Source organism: Rhipicephalus sanguineus, unplaced genomic scaffold (assembly GCF_013339695.2).
Source record: "Rhipicephalus sanguineus isolate Rsan-2018 unplaced genomic scaffold, BIME_Rsan_1.4 Seq1139, whole genome shotgun sequence".
Lineage (NCBI taxonomy): Eukaryota > Metazoa > Arthropoda > Arachnida > Ixodida > Ixodidae > Rhipicephalus > Rhipicephalus sanguineus.
Window position 1 is genome coordinate 472117 of NW_023614393.1, and position 5314 is coordinate 477430.

At 51.0% G+C, this 5314-nt stretch overlaps 1 long non-coding RNA gene across 2 annotated transcripts; it reads left to right on the forward strand.

The window, feature by feature from the left end:
- The first annotated feature begins 3023 nt into the window (after nt 1-3023).
- LOC125756528 (uncharacterized) lies at nt 3024-5106 on the forward strand. 2 transcript variants are annotated; one of them, XR_007414574.1, is made up of 3 exons: nt 3024-3169; nt 4012-4084; nt 4873-5106. It is a non-coding gene; the product is annotated as an uncharacterized LOC125756528 (long non-coding RNA). The 2 variants fall into 2 exon arrangements; XR_007414575.1 differs by lacking the exon at nt 3024-3169 and adding an exon at nt 3294-3326.
- Nucleotides 5107-5314: the final 208 nt, after the last annotated feature.

Genomic DNA, 5314 nt, shown 5'->3' on the forward strand with positions numbered 1-5314 from the left:
GTCCGTCCCAAGCCGTCTACGCCTGGGCGCTCTCGTACGTCATGAAACCCTTTCCACCAGTCACGTGTAGCACGTGTCCGCATACCACAGTTTATATTATGCGGGTATGTGCCACAGGTGATTCACAGTCTCCGTCAAGACAGTAACAGCGAACATACACATCGAAACGAAAGGCAAGTGAGGGAGCTGAAGGCAGAACTCCCCTAGAAGAGGATTGAGTGCCATCCGCTCGTCCACGTGGTCCACCAGAATGACGCAATGTTCTCTTCATTTTTTATGAAGCTGGGCGATGGCCTCATGCTGACGGAGTATGACTTCAGATTGATTGAGAGCCGCTTCGTGGCAAGCGAAGCAGACGCCGCTGGTGCATTCAGATGACGGACTGAATCCGGATGTGGCGGCGCGGACGGCGCGTCACGTGTGCTCACATCAGCGATTGTCCTGATCCGCGCCTCGTCCGCGTGGCTCGCGGGGATAAGCCCAACCTGTTTTCACATCTGTGGTGCGATCTTGTACGCGTTACAAAACAAACACGGAGGCGTGGCATGACAACCAGCCGCACGTGACCGCACGTGACCGCACGTGACCGCACGCGATTGGTCAATGCAGAGCCGTGACGTCTGTCGCGGTTCAAATGGGCCATTCGCGTGCGGCTGCATGTAACGCCACGCCTCCGTGTTTATTTGGAATGCGTACAAGATCGCACCACTGGATTCTGGCGGCGGAACGCCGCAGCTTTAGCGCACAAACTGGCTGGCAACCAGTACGCTTTTCTTCTGCTCACGGCTGTCCTCGCAGTTGATTTCAGCTCTGCTGGCGCTTACTTCAGATTATTTCTGGGGCCGTGTTCTAAGACGATAACCTTTGAGACATATATGTCTTTTAAAGCGCGCTGATTGGCAGGTTGGAAAGTAGCGGGTAAGTTGTTGCTTTAATCGATGCACACGCAGGATTCTTCGGCAGGCAAAGTGGTGGTGGCGCTGTCACCGAAAGCGGTTGTCTCCGAAGACGTCATATGTTTGAACACTAATTTTAAGGTCAAGATGAGAACCGAGAGAAGGAAACAAAAGTGCCGCAGTGAAATGTGCACTGTCGGTACTGTTGCGACCGGCCTTTGCAGGCACCGGAGAATCGGGACGAAGATCCAGAGGCAGCAGGAAGAGACTGAAGAGAAACTTAACGTCGTTTTATTTACATGACGATCTTGTGTCTACATGACGATTCCATCTTACAGGACGAGGATTTCGTGTCTACAGGACAACGATTGCGTGTCTCTACATCATGACAATTTCGTGTCCAATGAACCCGCGGGGGCTCATTTTAAAGGGTCTCTTTGCCCAGATCCCTAGATCGGGGAATTGCTCCAAGTTGGGACGGTCCAATCACGTCGCACACAGCATTAAGGAGGGTTCGCCCACACCCGCCCAGGTCAACGTTCTCGACTGGGGCATGGCCACACCACTCAGTACCTGTGGCACCTTCCCTGCCATGTGAAGGCCGTCGGGCGATGGGTCCCACGCTCGGACAGCCGAGCGTGTGACCAAGGAAGAAGTCGCGACAGCAAACCGTTCCGGTTGACTCGTCGAACCTTGGTATGTCGGACTGCATGGCGCCTCACTTCCTGTCTCGGGAGGACAATACAAGTGCCTGAACCGCTGTCAACAGGCGAGCAGCCCTTCAGCGCCCGGTTCGAAGAACAGGGGACGTCGCTTCCCTTTTCGGCGCAAGGGTCGATCGTAACAGTACATGTTATCCGCAAAAGAAAAAAAAAGACTGGCGATATCGGCGCATCACTGTCCCTTCGTATACGGCGCCCCAGACGTCACAGCAGCAAGCTCAGTCTCCAGCAGCTGTCTGTAAAGCAGATTCTTCTTTTCATTCAGCCATTCACACTGATTACACCGAAACACATTACAGTCCTCGAACATACTCAACCCATCTCGACGATCTTCGCGTTCTGTCGGCTTCCATGATGTTGACTACTGTCAAACCTTCTGCTGCCAGCGCGCGCAGGTGAGCGCAGAGTCTGCGGTCAACAGCAATCCAACTGTTCTCTTCTAGGACACCGTCCGTCATATGGATGCGCCTGCAGGCAGAGTATCCGCGGAGTATCCAGAACAAATCCGGATTCGGTCCGTCGTCTGAATGCACCATAAATTGCCCTGACGGCATACAGCTACACTGCAGCAGTGCGCACGTCGACCGCATAACGCACGTTGCTTCGAGGCTGCGGACAACGTGTTATGTCACCCCAGTTGCGATTACATAACTGGCTATAAGAACGCGCAGGTACACAGGGATGTCGTGACCAAGGTGGCCAAGATGAACGCAAGTGACATCGGTGGCCTGCCGGCCTCAATTTGTCTGAACATCGGCAAGGCGTACAGTCAGCCAAATCTTTAACTATCGTGCGCGAGCGCCGACTTTTTTTGCGTCAGCGCCGTACGACGGAGCCATGTTGCAAACAGGGCGAGAGTAAACGCATGCCCACGAAGCGCGCTCAGCTGGGGGGGCGATCGGAGATCTTTGTTCGTTCGCGTTCGTTCTGCGGTGCCTACGTCACAAAAGAGAGAGGAGGCGCAGCTCTCCCGCCTAGAACCGCCGAGAGGAAGAGTACAGCCAATCGTGAAGCGGACAGCTTTCCGGAAGTAGACGCGCATCCTGTGACGTCGGCACAGGGACCGTGAAGCGTTTCTCGCCTTTTAATAAATATAATTACTTTACAGAAAATTATTGTTTTTGCTTCTCAAGCTCAAACACTCTTTCAAACAGCAGCAACTTTGAGTGATGATATTTAATAATGTTAGTTTTTTTGGACGTCGTCGCTAGATGGTGTCGCGCACGCGAAAAAAAAAAAAGAGAAAAGTAGCGGCTGACGCAGTTTCAAAATGTCGTCCGATCGCAACGTCTGCGTTGGTTCTCGGGTGTTGGATCGTCAAAAGGAGTTTCTGCTGGCTTTTGTGAAAGAGCACCCGCAGATCGCAACGCTGTCGTGCCCGCTGGAGCCGTCGTTCACGAGGGAGGACCGGGACGACATGTGGCAGGAGCTTGTAGCGCTTTTGAACGAAGAAGTCCCTGTGCGTAACACCAGGGCCCAGTGGCAGGCCCGATGGAGGAATGAGCGCTACTATTCGCAGCAGGGTCTTGCCAAACTCCGAGGGCAGCAGAGGTGAGTGCGAGAACAATTGTATTGTGGTCGGTCATCTTACACGTCCCGCTTGTGCTTTACAGCGGCACCCGAGGCGGCCAGATTTCGGATTACCGCGGCCGCGTCGTGCTTGACAGAGACGAGCGTGCGAGGCCCATAGTTCGGGTGGTCTGAATCGGTAAGCACTGGCTTAGAATATCATTGTTACTTGTATGCTGCGAACAAGTGGGCTCGTTTGCTTCGAGCCATTACGCGCTGTTAGTTTTACTTTTTCAAACAATATCGAGTGGGGTAAAACCGAAAGTCGAGCTAGTTGGTACAAATTCATCTTGCGAAGCTTTTAGCGCAAAAAAAGACAGGGACACAGAGGGAGGGAACAACACCAACACCAGCGTAGTCCGAGTATATATGTTTTCTTCTGGCCTAATAAAGCCTTCAGTTGTTAGTTAGCGCTGGTGTTGTTCCCTCCCTCTGTGTCCCTGTCTTTTTTTGCGCTAAAAGCTTCGCAAGATGAATATCGAGTGGATCACCCGGCTGCCGCGTTAGCTGAGGTGCTAACACGTTGCGCCGCCCAGAACAGAATGCGAAACAGCCACATTTGCGGTGATGACGAAAGAACAGCCGCGAACTATATTTCGAAGCTCATTAGAGCACCCTACGTGTTCCAACCCATTTCTCAGACCCTCGAGTCGAGTAAGGTGCGTAGCCAGTAGGCTTGCCTCCCTCCATCCCTCTCTCCGAAGTCTGTGTGTCATAGCATGCCGCTGTTGAAACATTCTAAAAAAACATTGCTATTGTCCACTTCCACTCCATACTTCTTATTGCACTCAGTGTGTCAATCAAGAAACTTCTTACTATAACAGGTGAGCCCTGCTCCAGCTGCTACTGGTGTGGCTGAAGAGGATGTGGCCCAGGATCTTCCCCGTGCCCCAACTCGTAAGTTTCGCTGATGTTTTTTATTAACTGTAGATGGTGTTACACGCTCACAGGTGATGCTCATGCGTGCAGGCATATGTTTGTGAAGAGATGACATCTGTGGGCATAAAGACAAAAGGCTGCACAAAAAAAAATTGGCAAACAGTTGCAGGAGCTAGTTGTATGCATAACTGTCAGATGGAATAAACAGGTGTCCTGCCTTGCAGTTATGGTGAAATGTAGCAAAAAGGTAGCATTGCGAAAATGTTCAACATCTTGAAATGTTTCCCTATTTTGTCAGTTGCTTCAAAAGTGAAACTGAAAATGTGCTATTGCTAAATATACTGTTCAAAACGCAAGCTCGTTATATAACTTTTTCACATAGCCATCATACACAAATGCACATGTTTGCACCTGTGTTACACTTGCTTGCTGTATGTTTTGCATACTGCAGCAGCTAGGGTTTCGGAAGGAGATTGTGTCGGTCATCGCGTAAAGCCGGGCAAACGATTGTGTAGCCCTGAAAAGGGCTGTTTGGTTGCTTCTCATGCAGAGGTGGTTAGAGGCGTGAGATGTGTTTGATGAGATGAGCGAAAATGAATTCCGGCACCGCTTTGGTCTGTCCAAACGAAGTGCGTTGGTTGTGCGGTGAACCAAGCACCATTCATGGATGCCGTTGGGTCAGTGGATTTTCAACAGAGAGGAAATTGTTGCACACACTGAAACTCTTCACGAACAGAAGCTTCCAGCGAAGAGTCGGTAGCAGGAAATTTATAGATGATAATGGCAACACATTTCTTGGTTTCCAGCTCATGCCGCAGCTGCGAGATGGGGGCAACCGGCAGGCCGAGGCGCTGGAGTTACTAGTCGCAAACACCAGGCGACAGGGCCAGGCGTCATTGGAAAGCTGCGCCAGGTTCAACTTCTCGGTGACGTGGTCCACGAATTGCAAGGCGTTGGTACCCTCGCCCGGGCCCTCATTGCAGCGGAAGGCACCTGCACAGTGATTTGTGAAGACTAGTTGTACATATATGTAGATTTATTTTTGTTCACATCACGAGCTATGATACGCTGGCTTGCTTCAATGGTGCCCTGCAATTTTTTTCTCAGTTAATTTTCTTTCAGTTAAATTTCTTTTTCTGCATATCAGAAGCACTGATGTGCTGTTTCATTGTACATAGTAAAGTGTAGCTCAATGGTAAATCGTGTCCTGCGATGTCATTTCTTTTTCTCGTGTGAGGTGATGCATTC